At 51.1% G+C, this 20,705-nt stretch overlaps 1 protein-coding gene across 5 annotated transcripts in view; it reads right to left on the reverse strand.

Moving 5' to 3' along the window:
• Nucleotides 1-20,705, reverse strand: part of AGAP1 (ArfGAP with GTPase domain, ankyrin repeat and PH domain 1) — a gene marked incomplete at its 5' end in the record, with an annotated part of 560,328 nt that overhangs the window by 343,800 nt on the left and 195,823 nt on the right. The gene's annotated exons all lie outside the window — the stretch shown is intronic.

A 20,705-nucleotide genomic window follows, 5' to 3' on the forward strand; every position in this document is an offset into this window, starting at 1 on the left:
TGGGCTGCGGCTCTGCCTCCAGGGACCCCTGGACTTTAAAAGAACTACTGAACTCAGATTCAAATATCCATCCTTAGGAACCCGTGTTCCTTTCTAGTTAGAATACACAGCCTCCATGCAATGCCAGGATCACTCGTGGCTCAGAAGCGTGGGATTTTAATGCAGGCTTTGTGTGTAAATTCAGGAATTCTCTCTCCCTGGGAACACGCTGATACCGAGTCCAGAAACAGAGAGCCCGGAAATTGTTCTCTCGTTGGGTTCACAAAACCGAAACGAATTGTATCTGCTGATCAGGGGCCTGGTCTCCAGCACGTTGGCAAATTCAAGGGCTGAGAATCTGTATTCTCCTCAAGAGAAACCCAGTTCTTGGAAGGAAAACATAGAACAGCATGGGGATGGTGTTTCCGTGTTCACAGTTCACAGGGAAGGGAAGGGAAGGGTGCTCAACTACCACACACGGGTTAGACACAAACTACTGGATGGCAGCTCCGCACAGGTGGAGACACAGCAGCGCAGCTGGCGGACGGAGAGCGTTAGAGACCACGCTGGGTTAGCGAGAGACCACCAGGGGCCCCGCCGGAACACTGGGGGGACGGGGGTGGCCACGTGAAGGCGGCAGGGGCTGACCCCGCCCACGCCCAGGTGCCTCAAGCACCTCCCCTCAGCGCCCCGGTTCGGACTGCTAGGCCTCCCCTGGGCAGCGGGAAATACGTCCGCTTCCGGGTCCCTCTGCCACGCCCTCTGCCACCTCCAGAGACAAACGACCTTCCCACGCCCTGGGCTCCGAGCCTGCGGCAGTCACCCCTCACTGGGCTTCGGAACTCGTGGTCTCGAGGGGAACACGCCAGCACCGGCGCTCACTTCAGCTCCTCGGCACAGAGGCCTTCCAGAATCACCAGCTAACCCCGAATAACTGGAAGCCCGCGAACCTCGCTGGTGGAGCTTCCCCACCGGCCCCAGAGGCTGGGTGTCGGCCCCCTGCCCCCCGGAGTCACACCTGGCTCTCCGCCACAGTGGCCCCTCGACGACGCGGACCTTCCCTCCGAGAGTCCGGGGTTTGGGCCATCCCAGCGCCCGAGAAGCAGAAACTAGACTCCCCGTCCCAAACCACCCCACCTCACCTCACCGCACCCCTAAGAAGTGTCCGCAGGTGGGCCTCTGCCACGTGAGGCTGGGGCGGCCCGCGGGGAGGTCGCCTCCGCAAGCGAGCACGCATGCGCACACGGCCGCTCCCGCCCCGCATTCCCCCCAACCCTCCGCCCCGGGCACTCCGTCACAGGCAAGATGCACGTGCTTAAAGAGCAAAACTTCGAAAACCGAAGAAAACTTTCCAACTTTAAAATGGAGAAACCCTCATTTTGATCCCCCTCACCGCCGACACCGAAAAAGGAGGGCAGACTCCGTGGAGAACGGACGGAGGGAAACACATCTGTGGGCCGGGGGCGGGGTACAGAGTGCATGCGCGCTGGACCAGACGGGCTGAGGCCCGCTCTGCACCTGCGCATCTGGCTGTAGGAGGATCCACAGTGATTCACGGTCCCTGTGCCCCGCAGCTCCCCCAAACGAGCGCTGACTCCCAGCATCTGAGCGCATGGAGGCCAGCCCTGGTCTGATGAACTCAGGTTCGACCTCCACGAGGCTTCACAGCTGCCCTGGGCACGCTGGTCTCACACGGCCAATTCCTCACTAGTCCACGTGGTCTCCAGAGCAGGAGGGGGGAGCTCCCGCAGTACCAGCACCCCTCCGCTGCCAGCCGCCTCCCCCCATCTCCCTGGGGAGCAGGCACCCGGTGGGCGTCACCATGCAGCTCTCCCGGAATGACGCCCGCTGATGGCCCTGCTCCTCCCCTGGGTCTCTATGCCCTCGTGTGTCTTACAGGGTAAGGGCTTGTTGGATGAATTTCACATCTATTCGTTCATTCACTTTCTTTCACATATTTTTGTAGAGTCACGACCCCAAGTTATGTGTCCAGATAGCTGAACAACAATACTGAAGTTAAGAAAGGTTTGCACAGAAGTTCTTTCCGCTCCTCTGCTTTGTAACCTCAAGCAGAGGCCTCTGGACCTAATTTTCATCAGCTCTAAAAGGAGGGGTGATTCTCTCCTCCATCCTTAAGGCCCCTTCCAATTCTAAAATCACTTTTCACTTCCCCCCTAAGATATGTAATTAGTATGTCTCTTCAATATTTTACAATTGCAAATATTAGACACTTGCAATGGACTTCTGTGTTTTCTCTGGTGTTATACATCAGGAAACAAAAATGAAACACTCAAATGCATTTGCCATGAACCCAAAGGTTTGATTAGATAAAATTCAGCCAGGTGTTTAAGCACCCAGATTGTGAAAACGTAAGACTACGATTAATAAAATTATATATAAAAAATAAACTCCTACTGCTGATAGATTGTCAGCAGGCTCAACGGGAACACAGACAACTGGGTACTGGAGAAACACAGCCCAGCAGGTAAATAAAATTCGACTTTAAAATCCGTTTTCTACAGTTCACTTTAGAGACACAAAGGGAAAAAACCTTGGGATGAAGGTGGGGGTGCTACCAAGCTGGTCTACACTCCCCAGGGGCCAGCTCTCTCATTATCTGAAATTCAAACCCGCCATCCATCCCAGCCATTAGATCTTTCCCTACCGAAATGTTAGAGCACACTACCAAACTTACATCCAGCTTCATTTCTAATGCAGATTTTTAAATGCCTATTTTACAATCCTATTTCCAATTACAGTCATCCCTCAGACTCCACAGGAGACTAGCTCCAAAATCCCTTATACAAAATGGTGCAGTATTTTCATATAACCTACACACATCCTCCCATATACTTTAAATCATCTCCAGATTACCTATAATATCTCGTACGGTATAAATACCGCGTAAATAGCTCTAAGTTCAGCATAAATGTTACGTAACTGGCTGCCAGCATGAGACAAATTCAAGTTTTGCTTTTTGAAACTTCCTGTAATTTTTTTTTTTTTTTGAGTGTTTCAGATCCGTGGCTGAACGAATCTGTCGATACGGAGGGCTAGCAGGTCTGTTGCACCGAGCTCTGTATTCCCAGCATTTAATGCACAGCCTGGCCTGCGGCCCATGCTATAAACTTGTTACACGAATAATCGTCAACCGTCTCTGACTGTCAAGTACTATTACATAACATTAAGGTACCTGGGGGGTAGTTTTACTTTTAGAAAGTGTACCCAAGTCTGACCCCTGTATTGGGAACGATCAACATGCCCTTGGCTCGGCCCACCCGTGCATACGTGTGCAGTGTCCCCCACACAGCTGCCTGCCCACCGAGTACACAGGGGTACAAGGGCTCTGTACCTGTGCTGACATCTCCATGAGAAGGGAAAACGGAGATCCCTCCCGCACTTCAGTCTGTTCCTTCCAGAGATGCCGTGAGGTCAGCAGAGGTAGAGAGCACCACGTTAAGTATGCAGCAAACAGGTAGAGATAAGTGAGCAGAACCAAGTTCATCTCTGGGCTTTGATGTTCGTAACTGAGTCTCGCTGGACAGAAGTGTTTGCATCTCGTTAGAGCACACAGAGGGGACATTCTTCTTGTCTGAACTCAACCTCACATGCAATTTATTAAATTTCTGGTTCACCCAAAGTCTAGTTTTCAGAGTTTCCAGAAAACTGCCCTGGGAAACTTTGTTTGCCCTTCAGCTTGCCTTCTTAAGCAAGTCAAGGTCTTAATTTCTTCCAAAAATGAGTAAAAGATGGACCTGAATATACCTACCAAGAACAGGGATGCTGGATGTGTTGTGAATAGCACACCGGGAAGAAAAGGTCAGTTGTTTTGTTTCTTTAATATCTTGAAAAAAAGACTCAAGGGGGCCCCTTATAATCCACTGGTAACCAATCAGTATCAAGGTTTCAAGGTTACTACCCTGAGTCCTGATCTCATGCTGGGGGAACCAGTTTTGAATCTGGGATGCTGGCGTAGGTAAAAACAACTGGGTTCCCTCTACTCTTTAAACTCAAGCTAGGTAGGATGGACCTACAATGGAGCCCTATTAAATATAAGGGCTGTCTACACTGAAGGACGTATAACCATCTCACCTGGGTTGGCATTTCTGCTTTAAGGGGGAAAAAAAGAAAATCAAATTTTCCTATTCTCAAAAAAAAAAAAATCTTGTTGGGAGTAAACACTGCAACAGATGTTTGACATTTCTGTCTTTTTGGCTAATTGGACTAAAAGATATTATCATATCATTAACAGCTCTCCAGGCAACAGCAAGCCTTGTAATACTTTACAAAGCACTTCTCTTCCCACATCATGTCCGTTGTTCCTCACAGCATCTTGTGATGCAAATATCACCATCAACCTCCACATCTAACTTGGCTGGAAAAGAAGTTCAGACACTGACCAAACCCCCACAGCCAGCAGGCATGAGACCCAAACCCGGAAGTGCTGACTGATTCTCACCTCTGCCCTCTTCCCTGTGGATTTCTGCTCAGACAGTTCACGGCACACAGTGTCCACAGACGAGCTTGGAATCTTTCGTGTAATTTCCTAGCACCCACAGGGCAACACCGAGAATGCAGGGCAGTGGGGCTGAGGATGTCTTTTCCTCGCTCCGGAAGGGAACTGCCTTCAGCCCCAAATGGTAATCATCCCTGTGCTTAGGAAACTAAAAAGAAATAGACCTGCCTATCACTTTGTGTCACAGGGAAGAACCTTTTGTATTCTATTACAAGTTAATCATTAAAGGGATGTTGCCTATAAGCTTAAATGATACATAATGGCCCATCTCTGGGAACCCTGCCTCCCAGGTGGTGAGCATTAAGCTAAAATACTTTTGTTTAGTTCACAGGAAACATCCTGACCAGGCCCACCTGTGAATGACCGCAGGAAGGAAGAAATGAACACATCCCCTCAGGAAGCTGATGGGAACCAGTAAGTGTTTGACTTTACTCCCTCCCCTTCTCGTATAAAAGGAGCCTGAATTCTAACTCAGGCAGGATGGTTCTTTGGGACACGAGTCCAGCATCTTCTCGGTTTGCGGGCTTTCTGAATAAAGTCGCTCTTCCTTGCCCCAGCAACTCATCTCTCCATTATTGGCCTGTTGTGTGGTGAGCCGTACGAGCTTGGACTCAGTAACATGTTTCATTTTTTTTCCTGCTGATTTCCATCTTCACTCTTCCACGCATAAGCAAAGGATGAATATCATACTTGAGTTTAAAAGTGCATTTGTGGAGCACGCTATTTCCCTTTTCCATAAGAAAGGGGGGGGCATTATTCCAGCATCTGATCAGACAAAGTCAAGCCGCTAAGACCCTCCCCATAGCTGCAAGCTGGCCTCACATCTTGTCACCCTCACGAGGCCCCAGCTCAGGAGCACCTGATTTTCCCGGAGGAATGGTTTAGAGATTCTTGTCATTTGTAACATTTGCCTAAAATTTTCTTCTTACTTAGCCCCAGAACAAATATCTGTAAATGTTGTTTTTCCCTAATTATTTAGGACTGGCGGGATGAGAGGACTACACTGGAGACAACTATGAATATTTTCATTTCTCCCCGGGAGAATATGAAAAGTCTGATCATGAATGTGCCAGAAAGGCTTTAAAATTGATTTTGCTCTTTTAACTTTGATCAAAATACTGAAGTCAGGTACCTATTACTGAGGTTTTGGAGAAGTTTCATATCATGACATTTAAAAGGGATTTTGGATCCCATTATTATTTTTACACTGGGGAAGAAAAATTTTACTGGTTACACGTCCGTTTACAAAATTTAACCAAATCAGACTTCATTTCCCCTGCCAAGTTTTAAAAAACTTACACTGTTTAAAAAAGGGGAGGGGAGGGCAGGGCTTCCCTGGTGGCGCAGTGGTTGAGAGTCCGCCTGCCGATGCAGGGGACGCGGGTTCGTGCCCCGGTCCGGGAAGATCCCACGTGCCGCGGAGCGGCTAGGCCCGTGAGCCATGGCCGCTGAGCCTGCGCGTCCGGAGCCTGTGCTCCTCAATGGGAGAGTCCACAACAGTGAGAGGCCCGCGTACCGCAAAAAAAAAAAAAAAAAAAGGGAGGGCAGGGACTACTATAAAAATGTACTAACACTAAGGATCTAATTAATGCGTGTGATTGGTAAGTTCACGGGTGAAATGCTCACGCTTATGACTTCAGGTGAAATGGGGTTTAACACACAGGCCACGGTCTTTAACAACTTCTTTTCACCCAGACCTGAGTAAAATAAAGAAGGAAGACGGAGACAGAAGTCAAAGTTCCAGGGTAAGACGAAAGGTTTGAACTTTGCTATAACCAAATTTCCTTTCTTCCATATCTAATAAAATGAGGGGGGGGAAGTAAAAGCCAGATAAAAAGTTCACCATCCACCAAGAAAAGAAGCCAAGCTTTACAGAACCAACCTCGAAAACACTGACCTTAAGAATGAACAGGAGGACTCCAGCACTGGGTGGAGAGGGGCTCCAGATCCCCCAGGGAGGGGGTGCTCAGGAAGGGGCAGCATGGCCTTTGTGCCCTGTCCCCCGACAGTTAGGAGGTTCCCAAACGAGCAGCCGCCAGGGCTCTCTGCAGGCCAAGTGCCTGCGATACCCAGACTGCAAGGAGGGGCCCCCGCAGGGAGTGACGTATAACACAACCCCCGCCCAGCCCGCGCGGAGGCAGGGGACCTGGCGCAGGGCATCCAGCAAATTCCTACGGACTGCAAGCGCCCTGTGTGTCAGGGCAGCTCACCTTTGTCTGGAGGAGATGCCCTCAGAGGACAAAGGGACTCATGATACACTGCGATTCTCAGGGAAAGTAACATCCAGCCTCAGCCTTCCGTGCTTCCCTGCAGGGGCCGGGGGTGTGACGGAGGTCTGGGAAATGGGAACTCGGGCAGACTGCGCCATCCCTCTGGGCCAGGGATGTCTCCTCTAGCCTGTGTCCTGCCCCAGGAAACTAGATGGCAGGGGGCTCCCCACGTCCCGTACCTGACCCAGGACGAGTGGCCAGCCTATGTGAACGGCCTGGGCAGTGCGTGTATCCCTGCACTTGACTACAGTCGAGACAGCGCCAATCTCAGCAAAGGGGAGGAAAAAGCTAAAGAGATGGTGAGACTATCATGCAACGATAGGGCAAGGGGAAAAAGACAGGGAGGGATTGCGGGAGTTCCCTGGTGGCCTACTGGTTAGGACTCCGGGCTTTCACTGCCACGGCCCGGGGTTCAATCCCCGGTCGGAGAAATGAAATCCTGAAAGCCATGCAGCACAGCCAAAATAAAAGGGGAGGCGGGCTGCAAGGGAGCCCGCAAAACCCAAACAAAACTCAAAAAGCAGAAGGAAATCCCTTCTGATACTTCCCTCCCTAATACCACTTATGAACAGACACTGAACAAGACAAGAACTCCAGGGAGAAGAAACCGAAACAATGAGGGAAGAAATGGGAACCTCTAGAACTGAGGACCAAACCAACATTTTGGAACGGACGAATACAATGTGAAAAAGTAAGGGAGAGAAGAAACACCGCTCAAAGCTGAAATTCTGACATGGAGGAATGGCTTGAAATAAACTCCGTCAAGATGAAAAAGACAGAAGTTAACTGACAGGAAGACAAATGAAACTAACAAAAGGATAAACGGCACCTCTGACAACAACTCCCCAACGAAAGAGCTCAAAGACTATTCAGAGATAAAATACAGAGGCATTTTCTTGAAATGCAAGAAGATAGGAACCTGCAGATCAAAACAGCCCATGATCTTCCAAGAGAAAAAGACAGACTCTCAACGTCACTTTAAGGATGGAGCAAAACCAAGGCCCTGGTGAAAAGCTGCCACGCCAGCCAAGACGGGGCTCTCATCCCACAGCAGGGCCCAAGGTGCAGCCCCAGGAGCACACTCCAGGGCCACTTCAGGGGGCTGGAAAATGGCCAATGGAATAAGCATTTTTTACATATGTACAACTGGTGTTGAAACGGCTGTCACATGGCAGGTATGTTACACACTAACCCAGAGACCAAGATGGCGGCTCTTGCTGCATCAGGTAACCCGGGCAGAGGCAGAACCCACCTGCTGGGACACGGGGAAAGTTGCAGCCTCGCCCTGGCCTTTTAAAAATCTCATCCTGCATTTGTTTGCGCCTGAAAATCATGAAGATTGCACAAGCAAGCAACCTGCTTGGGACATGTCCCACCTTCCGTGAGGGACAAGCCGGGCACACGTGCGGTGACAGTTTTTTGTGTGATGCAAGTAATTTAAGCAACAACAAGGAGATAGTTAACCAGCTGGCTCTTGGCGATGTCACAGTGCACTCAGTGCTGACCGTGGTCCGGGGGGGCGGGGCTCCTACCTGAACACTACTATGGCATGAGAGTCACTGCCTTCATTGATTCAACCTGGAATTTCAAGAGTGCTACTATTCCTGCTACTTCAACACTTCTGGATGTATTCCTACTACTTCAAAACTTCTGGATGTATTTAATGGAAGAGTACCTTGAAATGGCGAATAAGGTGAATATGTACATATACATTTATACATATATATATATATATTTAAGTGTCACCTGTGTAGCTCAGGTTTTCTTGACATCAAGTAAATAAAATCAAAAATTAATTGGATGAAAAGGCAGATATAAAACTGAAACAGGAGCCCCTTAAGCCCTATTCTGTGTTCATAAAACAGCTTTATTGCTGTCTCTGATAAGCAATGAGTCAGAAACTTATAAACTAGAACTTGTACAAGTTTTATTAACAGAACACCATGATGTATCAGAGATCTACTTAAAACATTTTGTAAAAGCGGTATTGCTGCTCAAAAAAGAAGCCGGAAAATTAATGTTTGGGGAAGTGGTTTGTTGCCCAAGAGTTAAATTCAATTTCTTTACTTCCAAGAACTTTGAGAAAAAGGTAAATTAGCAGCTTAACACATGAAACCCATTAAGAGTTCTCTCTTCCAAGTGCTATCTTCTCACGACTAAAACAAACACAGAAACCCTGGGAAGGTGCAGGCTGGCTGGCCTGGACCAGTCTCCAATCATCAACGTCCAGGGACAGGCCCAATTCCACTTTCGTAAGTTTCATTAGCTTTTCCCCTGCAAAAAAACACTAAAATGGCTGTAAGATAGGATTAACCCAACAAAATGTTCTCTGTAATCACAGCGGCAGAACCTCAGGTACTGCAAAGAATAAAACATGCCCTGCGATACCAGCAGCCCCAGAAGAGGCCGGCAGGTCCTGGAGGCAAAGCATCCTTCTTCTTGTGAAGATGTCCACGGGCCCTGTGGTGGACACGGGACGCTCTCCGGAAAGGGAAGCCTGGACTTTGCTGTCCTCAGCTCACACTCCAGGTGTGATGCTGGCGCCTGGGCCCGCAGTCTGTTCCCTTGGGCTCAGAGCCCCAGGCCCATTCAGGCTGCCCTGGCTCCACACACTCAGACTTCCCTGCAAAGCTGTCTTTGGAAGTTAGGACCCACCCCCAAAGTTCACATACTATCCTCCACTGAACTCAGTACTTTCCCCAATAACTCAGCAGCTGTTCCAAGGGACAGGCAGCCTGCAGGGGCCGGCACGGCCCAGCACGCAGGAGACCTGGTGACCTGAGGTCCCGTTGAGGCCCCTGAACGTGGGTGCTGAGCCGTCAGGTGGGCTGTGGCCATTTCAAGACAGCAGAGTGTGTGTATCCAGGCAGGGGGAGCGCAGTGCAGAGGAACGGGCTCGAAGCCGCCCGCCAAGGGTCTGCCTCTGAGCTGGGCGACCCTGTGCGGCTTCAGTAGCGGCCGGTGCCTCAGCTCCCTTGTGTGAAAACTCAACGGGCACCACCACCTGCCTCTGCAGCCACAGCGAAGGTGAGCGGGAGCTGATCTGCGGCAGCCGTCAGGCTCCCGGAACACTACCTGTGTCCCCTGAACACCAACCAAGCTCTGCTGTGTTACGCCGGCGACTCTGTCTGGGGACTTGCACATTGAGGGAGAGTCTCAAAGTGAAATTCAACGACAAGGAAGAACCAAGACCACAGTAAGCAGAGAATGAAAGAAATTCCCTCAATTCGCTCAAATTCCCATATGAAAACCAGGATTCCCCTTAACACTCTGTCACAATTCCAGGTACTCTGGGAGATCCAGGGTAATAATTATTTTTCCCAAGTCTGAGGAGCTCACAAGATACCAAGTTCTGGACGGTGCTACTCATACTGCCCCAGGGAGAAGATTCTCTGAGTCCCAGTAACCGTCTCAATATTTATCCACGTGTACGGCGTGTCTCTAATCTCAGACGGGGACTTCCATGCAAGCAAGCAATAGAGGAACACAGGGGAATGGACCTGATTTACACTCCACCTGTGACACAGTTTGACTCTTAGCAGTATTTGGCAAGGGTTCTCCCCGTGTTCGCCGCTCCCCATTTCTCTGTTAGCTCCCTACACTGGGGCAATAAAACCTTGGTCTTCAGAAGCACCACTCAGCAAGCATTTAGCAAAGCCCGTTGTGGGCCAATAATAAGCACAGTGCTGGTGAACAGAGTGAACAGGACAGAATCTCTGACTCTCAAGGGCAGCGGGAGGACACGGGAACTGACCAGGAGAGCCAGCTGGGTGGGGTATGGGAGGGGACCGGGCACCAGGAACAGACACAGCCTGTGCCCCCTGGAACCCGCTGGGAACCCACTGAGCGGACGGGATAGGGGGGCATGGTTTTCAGCCAGCCCCCTGAAGGAGGAAACAGCCACGTAATGATGCGCCCCTCCCTATAAAATCTAATATACGGGCACATCTCGGAGCTACTATGGCTTCAGTTCCAGACCACCGCAATAAAGCGGGTATCGCAGTAAAACGAGTCACGGGAACGCTGGGGGTCCCCAGTGCATGTAAGTTACGTTTATACTATACTGTAGTAGTCTATTAAGCAGCATTATGTCTAAAAAACAACATACATACCTTAATTGCAAAATACTGCTAAAAAATGCTGACCATCATCTGAGCCTTTATCAAGTCATGACCTTTCTGCTGGTAGAGAGTCTGAAATATTTCAAGAATTATCCAAATGTAACACAGAGACGTGAAGGGAGCAAGGGCTGTTGGGAAAAATGGCGACGACAGACTCACTCGATACGGGGCTGCCACAAACCTGCCATTTGTTTAAAAAATAACAAAACTGCAATATCTGGGAAGTGCCAATATGCCTGTGTGACCAAAGAAGTAAGCTGTTTGTTGGAAATGTTCCGATACCCACTGTGGTGGCTGTACGTGAACATTCCAGCATCTACTACAGTCTCTGAAATAGTTCGGTGGTGAGGGGAATATTAGTCGTGCACACACTTGTTTCCCTGGGGGGAAATGTACTTAAGGTTATTTGTTTGTTTTATTTTTAGTACTCTGCACATTTATTTTAAGCATAAAAAGGGATGAATTACAAAAAGTACTGCAGATTCAGGAGAAAAGAGCCCAGCTGCTCACCTGGTGCCTTTAAATGAGGCCAAATGCCACCAGCCATGGCCTGGGACGAGTCCAGGGGCAGCAGCCTCAGAAAAGGGGGTGAGGAGGTGAGCTGGCCAGCACCCAACAGCACCTTGGTGGGTTGCTCAGCTACCAGCACACGGGCAGATGGTCTCTTAGTCCCTCAGATTTTACTGCTCTCAACTGGTGTTTCCCACGTGAAAATAACTTGTCATTAAAAAAAAACTGTCGTGTCAACTTTGTTTTTGAAAATGCGATTGTTGAATTGGACATGTAGAAGTACTGGCTTTAGAACTGTCTGTTCACACACATTTCTCTGAATATAAATCAGGTGCTTGTTTCAAGAAACTAAAACAGGATGGTGGTTGTGAGATTAGACCCTATGGAGAAACCCAGAAATCCTCTGCATTTTAATACCTGATGTGTTGACACTGCAGAGCAGGGTCACAAGCCATCACGGCGAAGGGCCACCAGACAGTGGCCTTGCGGGCAGTAGCCTTGCTTCGGGGTCGGGGGCGGGGTCAGGGGCGGGGTCGTTTTTGTTTATTTATTTTTACAGATCTTTAAAAATGCAACAATCCTTCTCAGCTCAGGAGCAGCAACAGTACAGGGAGGGGGTGACGGCTGTGGGAGAGCCGTCTCCCCTTTGATATTTCTTCTGGGGACATGTCACTTTTTTTTTTTTTAATTTATTTTATTTTTGGCTGCGTTGGGTCTTCGTTGCTGCGCGCGGGCTTTCTCTAGTTGTGGCGAGCGGGGGGCTACTCTTCGTCGCGGTGCGCGGGCTTCTCACTGCGGTGGCTTCTCTTGTTGTGGAGCACGGGCTCTAGGCACGTGGGCTTCAGTAGCTGTGGCTCGCGGGCTCTGAGCGCAGGCTTGGTAGTTGTGGCACACGGGCTTAGCTGCTCCGTGGCATGTGGGATCTTCCCGGACCAGGGCTCGAACCCATGTCCCCTGCATTGGCAGGCAGATTCTCAACCACTGCGCCCCCAGGGAAGTTGGGGACACATCACTTATTGTCTGGACTGTCCTCTTCCATTTCCGGGGGCGGGGGGAGAGGTGGAGGCTCACTCTCTGTAACTGTCTCATTCCCATGGAAACACTGTCAGGACTTTAACAGCAGGATTCCAGGGGGCTCTGTCTCCGGGTCACTGTGCCCATCCTAGAGGGTGATCTGGTCTCTGAGAAGGCCAGCACCCTGTGAGCTGGACACCACCAAGACCTGGAGCAAAGCCCACCACCCAGGGCTGGCAGGAGACAGACTGCCCTGGGGTGGGGTGTGTGTGTGAGTGTGAGAGTGTGTGTGTGAGTGTGTGAGTGTGTGCGTGTGTGTGTGTGTGTGTGTGTCTCCCTCTCAGGCAGATTCGGAACCTGCCCAGCCCAGGAAGCCCCTGCATCTGCATCTTGGAACACACAGCTTGCACCCGGAAGGCGGGCCAGGGCACATCCTACAGCCAGTACTTCACGGGACTAATAAGCTGCCGCCCCTCCTGATGGGGCAGCAGTGGGTCCAGTGGTAAATGGTCCCCGCGGCTCATTCCCACCGTTCTATGTTAGCTCCAAGGTCCAGAGGTTGTCTGAAGACTCCTCCCAACTGCCCTGCTGTGTCCCTCGCCAAAGCCAGCGCCTGTGTAATGACTGCTGGGAGCCCAGGGGTCCGGCCCCCAACTCCCTTCAGAATCCTTCTACGCACGAGGGCAATGGGAGATGCACGTGCTGGCAGCCTGGTCCACCTGGAGATCATGCGGTCACACCCGTGTAACTGACAGTCCCTGCACACAACCTCCCTCTTGGTTAAGCCTCACCCGCTCCCCTCCGCTGCGTGGAAGGAGTCGAGGACACACTGCCACCTGGTTTCTGTCACCAAGCCCCACCCCCTCCACACTTTCAACATGCTTGTCCCACCCAAGTGGCCCTCAAAGAACAATGCTGCTCTCTTCTTTTGTTTGTGGTGTTGCCATTTTGTAAAAGAAGCAAAATGGTAAGAAATGGGGCTCAGAAAAGGATGGCGTGCTGGCCACACATGGTGCCCTTTGGGCCACATGGACGGAACCGAGCAGCTTCCAGACGCAAGTCAGCGGGGACCATCTGCTACATTCAGAACTCTTCCCGAGCCAAGATCCTGCCTCACAATCCCTCCCAACACAGGACATCCAGGAAGCCACCACGACGGGTACAAGACTACGCTGTGAGTTGCATGTGGTTTCCACTTCTGGCCTGGGTCAATCATCAAAGAATTGATTCGGTCAAACCATTTCAGTCATGTCGAACCGTCACCTTTTGTAGATAATGGGCAGCCGTACATGGCGTGCATGCAGGTGCGCACGTCCGCACACAGGGGCCTGTCCCAGCCCCTCAGGTCTTGTGCCCACGATGCCCCAGCTCTCAGGGGGCACCTTGGGGGTCCCTGAGTCCTGCATGAGGAGGTGACGTGGAGGGGAGAGTCTGCGGGCACCTTCATCACACGACACACCCTCCTCGTGTAATTCTTTTTTTTGGCACTTGGCCTATTTTGCTACTGGTATTTTCCCTTCTGCTGCTTTATCTCCACGTCCTGGCCCTGGGAGTTGACCATGGCCCCAGTGGAAGTCTGCCCTTAGAGTTCGAACATCCAGCAGGCGTGACCTCCCAGCGTCATCCTACAGGCGGTGCGTCTTCTTCACGCGGCAATCCCGTCTCGCACCAGCCGCGGCCGGAAGGTGGGCTCCACGCTGGCACATCCATCCCCGTCCCCGTTTGGAACGTAAGCCTGGACCCCTGACCCACTGCCCCGCATCTGACGGTGCTGCCTGCCCCCCTTTCTTTCTCCTCTGCCCGCCCTGAGGCTGGCCTCAGCCGGCATTTCTTCCTTTCTGTACAAACTTGCACAGAGAACCTCTCAACCTGTGGTCAGACTGCCTCGGTCAAGGACTGGTTATGCGTCTCAGATCTTGCCCTTCCCTGGGACCAATAAAATGGGGTGGGAGGGTGGGAGAGAAGTGAGCCTGTGAAAGGCAGAGATTTGCGAAAGGAAGCACAGAGGTGAGAGCAAACAGGACCTGGCCCTTCTGGTCTCCGCGGCACCCTGTTCCCACTGGGTAAACTGAGTGGATCAGGTCTGTTCATCAGGGAAGAGATCTGCATTACAAAGCTTCCCACCGGTTACAACTTAGAGTCTGCGCCTCAAGCAGTGCCATCCAGAGGTGTCTCTAAGTCTTCCCTCGGAGCTACTGAGAAAAACATGCAACTCTTCCTCCCATGAGATGTGAGTTTTGCAGACCATGCAGTCACGAGGCCACCAAAACTGCCTGCCGCCAAGTGGGGAGACCCAAGCAACGGGAGAGGCAGGTTCCTCACTAGCTCACGTGCATCAGGTGATCAGGGGCTTTCTCAAGCTATACACCCATCCCCGGAGCTGCTCCAGGTACATGAGTGAATGAATTCCCCCCTCCTACTGAAGCTCAGTGAAGCTGGTCATCTGTCCCTTGCAACCAAGGGATTCTACACTACGACAATGAACATGAACCAGACCAGAGCAGGCAGCTGCCTGGGTGAATAATGGACTGGTCGGCGGCCACGTGGTTCCCTGGATCCAGAGCCGCTGCCAGCAAGACGACAAAGTCAGGGCCCAAGGTCATGGGCAGATGTAGCAACGGACCAAGGAGAAAACACCTGGTGGCAATTCGGCTTTGACAGATCCAAGGACTATTTTCTAATTTGCAATTAAGTCGTGCACTTAAAGGTCTAAAAAACCATCCTGGGACTTAAAATTTCTCTAGAAAAAATAATTTCAAAGGTGGAACTTTCTAGACCCCAGTCTCCTTTTTCCTATTAAAGAAATGGTTTTGTCCTGAGGTGTCTTAGGAAAGACACGGTTATGTTCCCAGCATGCACGCTACTATTCTGGGGTCTCTGTCAATCAAATGACATGAAGGAGGATGTGTGGGCTACCCTGGGAGCCCAGGGACACTTCCCGGCTGAAGCCAGCATGCAAGGCTGCTCAGCTGACCAGGTGTAAATCACCACTGTGAATTACAGTTATTCATCCAGAAGCTTCTTCTCCCCTCTGGAACACACACACTGGCCACAGGTGCCATGCCCAGCTCTCAGTAGGCCCTCAGTTTCCCGGTGAATTAATTATAACAATACGGGACAATGTGTTCTGAGTCCCAAACAGCCAATTCAAAAATACATTTTGTCCTGCCAATTTTGTCAATGCCAAAACCATAATCTCCTTATTCTAATTTTACAGCTGTCTTTTTCTTGTTTAAAATGAAGCAGAACACCCTCCTCTCTGATGATTTCTTTGAAGTTCTAGTGATTATTTTAGCATCCTTTGCCTATTTTAAAGGCACTATCACCTGATCCTCAGTATGGCTTACGTGTGAGGGGACAGAGTTAGCAGACGGTTACACAGATCAGAACAATGACAAGAATCAATGATATTCCTAGAGTTAGAGACTGAGTCAGCATCTGAAATAATTAAAGAAGATGGCTGAACTGGTTTCTGCTTTATCTATTAAGCCAACCTACCGGTGGGCTCTTAGTTTTAAGGCTTCAGATAATCCTCACTGAAAACTTATCATGTACTTATGATCACCTGGTCGCAAGTAAGATGGTAAAGTTACGCTGAAACATTTAACTGGCTAGATTTCAAACTACTCGACTTTTATTAGTGTTTACATATTTTGTTCATTGGAACACTGAACAGCACCAAGAACGTGTTCAGAAACAAACCTAACATCTGCTGAGCAGTGGTAGCTCACAAAAATGTTTTTTAAGTTTATTTGATTTGGAAAGGGTTTCTGGAGCTGACAGTTTAAATGCATTTCACATGTCCCAGAAAATAAGGCTGGTATTTACCACATGGCTTGTTTCTAAGAAACTAAGTAAACATTCATTTTTAAAAAATGACTTCAGATACCCATGCTCCTGAGAAGGCTTTTGCTGCCCTGACGATAGACACATCTGTTGGGAAACAATTCCAGGCAGAGTCCTCAAGGGAAGTGGCAAGATTAACAGAGGGACGTCCAGCTCACAGTGACCTGATGGCCAGCAGCCGCTGACCCCGGAGGAAGTGACCATTAGAACTGCAGCCGGTGTATGACGTCCCGGCTAGGCACGGGCAGGGCACAGTGGTAACCCCAGGGCCAGTCACCCTCGGGGGGGCACCCTCGGATTGGAAACACCGGAGAGAAGGCTAAGATGGGGCTGTCTCATCCATCACAGTGGCCACCGTGCTCTGAGGTCACATCCAACCAGAGAAGCTCGTGACCCTGCAAGCAGCCCAGACAGAGTCCCCACCGCCCGGGTGCAAGAAAGACCTCAGAGAACTCAGCCCCATTCTAGAAGCCCTGTGGGGATGGTGGGCCAGTTTAAATTCCATCCTTCTTTCTAGTTTCCAAATGGCCCGATTAGGTCCCAGGCATCTCGTACAGCTCTCTACGGTCATGACCTGAGCTGTGCTTAAAGCTGTTAGAATAACCGCACTGGTGAGGAGAGACAGTGCCTCAGGCATATTCGAGCCAGGCCTGAGCTGGTCGAGGACCAGGACGCCTGGGGCACGAGCAGCGGGGACCATGACCTCGCGCCTGGTGGACACGAAGTCCTGAAGCCACACCTGTCAGAACAGCCCAGGAGGCAGGGCTGCCCACCTGAAGCAGAAGATGGAGGAGCGAAGGGGCAGGACCCTTATTTACGAGGTACGCGTCCCTGAGCCCTCTCTCCATGCCAGGGCTAACGCAGTCTCCTGCACGCTTACACTCATATTCAGTCCCTACAAGGACCGGGGAGCAGGGAGGAGTAAGCTAAAGTTCAGGAGGATGGGTAACTCCCCCAAGGCCACAACGACAGTAAGTGGCTACAACAGGCTGGGAACCCGGGTTTCAACCACAGGCAAGTGCGGGCCTGACATGCGGGTGAGAGGCGGTGCCGTCGCAGCCCTCGTGCTGGCACGTCCCCCATTACCGGGCTCGTGGCCGGAACCTGCTGGCTGCCGGCCTAGATTCGGGGCTGCCATGGCCTCGGAGCTTTTTTACCCAAAAATGTGAATTGGTGAAGAGCCTACAGGAAGCTGGAGTCATTCACTGAAGGAATGAACCTCTGATGGATTCAGCTCCTGAGGACCTGGGAACGACAGGGTCAGCCGCCCCCAAGTCACACCAGGCCGAGGCCCCGCTCCGCAGCAGGTGGCGAACCCACCTGTGTCACACCTGGATGAGGGCTTACTCCAGATTCCAACGAAGGGGAGCTCTCAGACAGCGTGACATCATCCTGGTACTTCCCACCCATCTGGTGGCCCTAAGTCCTTGAAAAATTAGCCAAGAGCTAACTTTATCGTCACAGGAAGGTCGGTCTCTGGACGTCCTTAAAGTTGTTTCCACCAACCTTAACACTACTCAGTCTGCTGGGCACTGTAGTGCATCTTAGAGCTAGAGGCCCCTTCCCCTCCTCCACCGCCATAAGAGCCGCTGCTGGGCAGCAGCCTTTCTGGGCCCCAGGTCCCCTGCGTGGCCCACCGTGGGAAGCACAAAGGGAGGGGCACACAGAGGGAGATGTAGCGGGACAAGGTCTCAGCAAGGGCTCAGCTCTGAAGCTCAGAGCTCTCGGGGACACCACCGTGTCCCGGTCTGCAAGAGAAAGTATCTCAGGTGGCCCACGTTTCCATCAAATTCCTACATAATACTGGGCAGCCTCGGTTTTCTTTCCTTTTCTTTCTTATTTTGAAGGAAGAGAGCAAAAAACTGCGGCAGGCCCGTGGAGTCTGTGGCGGGGGAAGGCAGGGTGCACAGCAGACATCAAGCGCACAAGCACATGAGATGGAACTCGAATTACACGCCCAGATCCTCATTCACTGTCCTAATTAGCAGCCACTAATAGGGCACTGAATGGCAGAGGAATAATTTCCACCCGATTCTTTCCATCAGAAGTGAGTGACAGCTGTGAAATTCCATCAGAGGTGTGAAGGTCACATGTACACTAACCTAATGTTTGTGACGTTCTAGGAGACCAGCCATGAGCATGGCCAGTGAGGTCTGGGGCAGCTAATCGCCCTTCTTGTCACCAAGAAGTAACGGGGCACTTCAACAGGTCCGAGTGCAGCTTCTGTTTCAACACCAGATGTGTAATATGCACATACTATTACGGGTTAAATTCTGTCCCCTAAAAATGTGTTCCAGTCTGAACCCCCAGTACCTGTGGGCCTAAATCCAGAGACGAGTGTCTTCATGAGATGAGGGAAACCTGGACACAGACCCAGGGAGAAGGCCCCGTGACGACACGGCAGAGACTGGAATGATGCGTCCACAAGCCCAGGAACGCCAAGGGCTGCCAGTCACCCGGAACGTGGATTCTCCCACATTCCCTCCAGAAGGAGCCAACCTGTCAGCAACTCAATCTCAGACTCCTGGCCTCCGGAGCCGTGAGAATACATCTCCACTGTTTCAAGTCACACAGTTTGTGGTAATATGTCATGCAGCCCTAGGACTCGGATACACACATGTATCTCACGCACACGCACGATTAAAAGGGTATTTGCCTGCACAAAAATTTTACTCTTTGGATTATTTTTGTGGACTTACAGGCTCCCTACTGGGTTACCCACTTTTGCATTGTTAATCCACTAATTAAAAAACACACATAAGGGCTTCCCTGGTGGCGCAGTGGTTGGGAGTCCGCCTGCCGATGCAGGGGACGTGGGTTCGTGCCCCGGTCCGGGAGGATCCCACATGCCGCAGAGCGGCTGGGCCCGTGAGCCATGGCCGCTGAGCCTGCACGTCCGGGGCCTGTGCTCCGTGACAGGAGAGGCCACGGCGGTAAGAGGCCCGCGTACCGTAAAAAACAGAAACAAAAACAAACAAACAACAAAAAAACCCACACATAATATTTAAATCCATTCCCTCATTTCAGTTGTATCTTTAAAATAATCTAAATTGTATGAGTCAGATGCCTTTGCCACGGGGATAAAGTACCAACCCAAATGCATAACACAAAGCACAACAGGTGTCATCCTCTGAGAGGTGATGGAACCTGCACTCTGGCGAAGGCTGGGGGTCCGAAAACAGAAGGCCCTGACCACCTTCACCCTCCCAGCAATCTAAAGATGCCCACCACAGGTCAGAGTAACACTAAAGGACATTTACACATTAATTAAAGCAAAAGAAGAGCCTGTGCAGACGGGAGAAGGGCAGGAAGCGCCAGTGGGCTGTGTGCACAGGCAGAGCCCCCAGGAACACGCCTCCCATGTAAAGCCGCTGCGCTGTACGGGGCAGGCAGTGGATCACTCCAGCCATTTTAAGAGGAAAGGGGGATGAAGCTGCAGGTAATAATAACAGCAAGAAAACAGAGAGGTCTCACAGCTCAGCCAGAGGCCAAACCTCTCGGCCTGGCGACCATGACACACACCTTCAGCTGCGTCCTAACCTGACCCTTTGCTACGAACGAAGCTGCAGGTGGTGCTGAGCTGTAATCAGCTTCATCAACCTCCCGCACACCCCAGAGAGGATTCCCTTTGCTCTGATGTTCCCCATAAACCTGGGTGATGACACAGAACACTGCAGCTCCAGAACATTCTCCGTGGAAAGCTTCTCACTGAAGCGAGCAAGGGTAATCGGTGGATGTTAATGCATCCGGCAAGGACTGAAATCACTTTGCAGCCACCGGCTCTGAGACCGGGGGCAGGGACTCCTGTGTGCCAAGACGATGAGAAAGCAAGGCTTTTCTCATTCATTTCCTTTTGGAAACAACAAATTACGGTTCCCTCCTGCTGCCACGTGGGACTCGCCCCAGTACGTGGACAGAACATGGGAAGCAAAGACATGCCCACCTGCCTGGTTCCAGGGCGGCTGGCCTCTGGGAAACAGGGAGTCGTGGGGACTGAAGGCTTCCAGGCACCAGGCGGCGCCTGCTCACAATTCTTCCGGGTCCCGGAGGACCTGACGCACGTCCCCTGGGGGGACCTCTCTACGCTCCTGGCAACGTCAAGAAACAATCCTCTGACCTCTCAAACGGTGAGAGGACAGGTGGCCAGGTGGCAGGGCCAGCTCCTGAAGGGCGCGAGCAAAGATCTCGGACAATCTTTCCCCTGACCCAGGAGCCCTTGGGCACAGACCCCACTGAGGGGTGAGATGTTTCCACTTTGTAGATGAAAGAAGGGACGTCCCGTTACCGAACTCGAGAATGCATCCACCCTGTAAAATAATGTACTCTGAAAATCGTATGATACCATGAAATTCCCGGAGTAAAATGTGTTACCTGGAAAGTCGAAGAATTAGGGCTGTTACAGAGCACATTTAGGTCTCCCCACTGGGTACAGTTTTTACTTTTGATGTG

This window comes from Grampus griseus, assembly GCF_964374135.1.
Source record: "Grampus griseus genome assembly, chromosome: 7".
In the NCBI taxonomy this organism is placed as follows: Eukaryota; Metazoa; Chordata; class Mammalia; order Artiodactyla; family Delphinidae; genus Grampus; species Grampus griseus.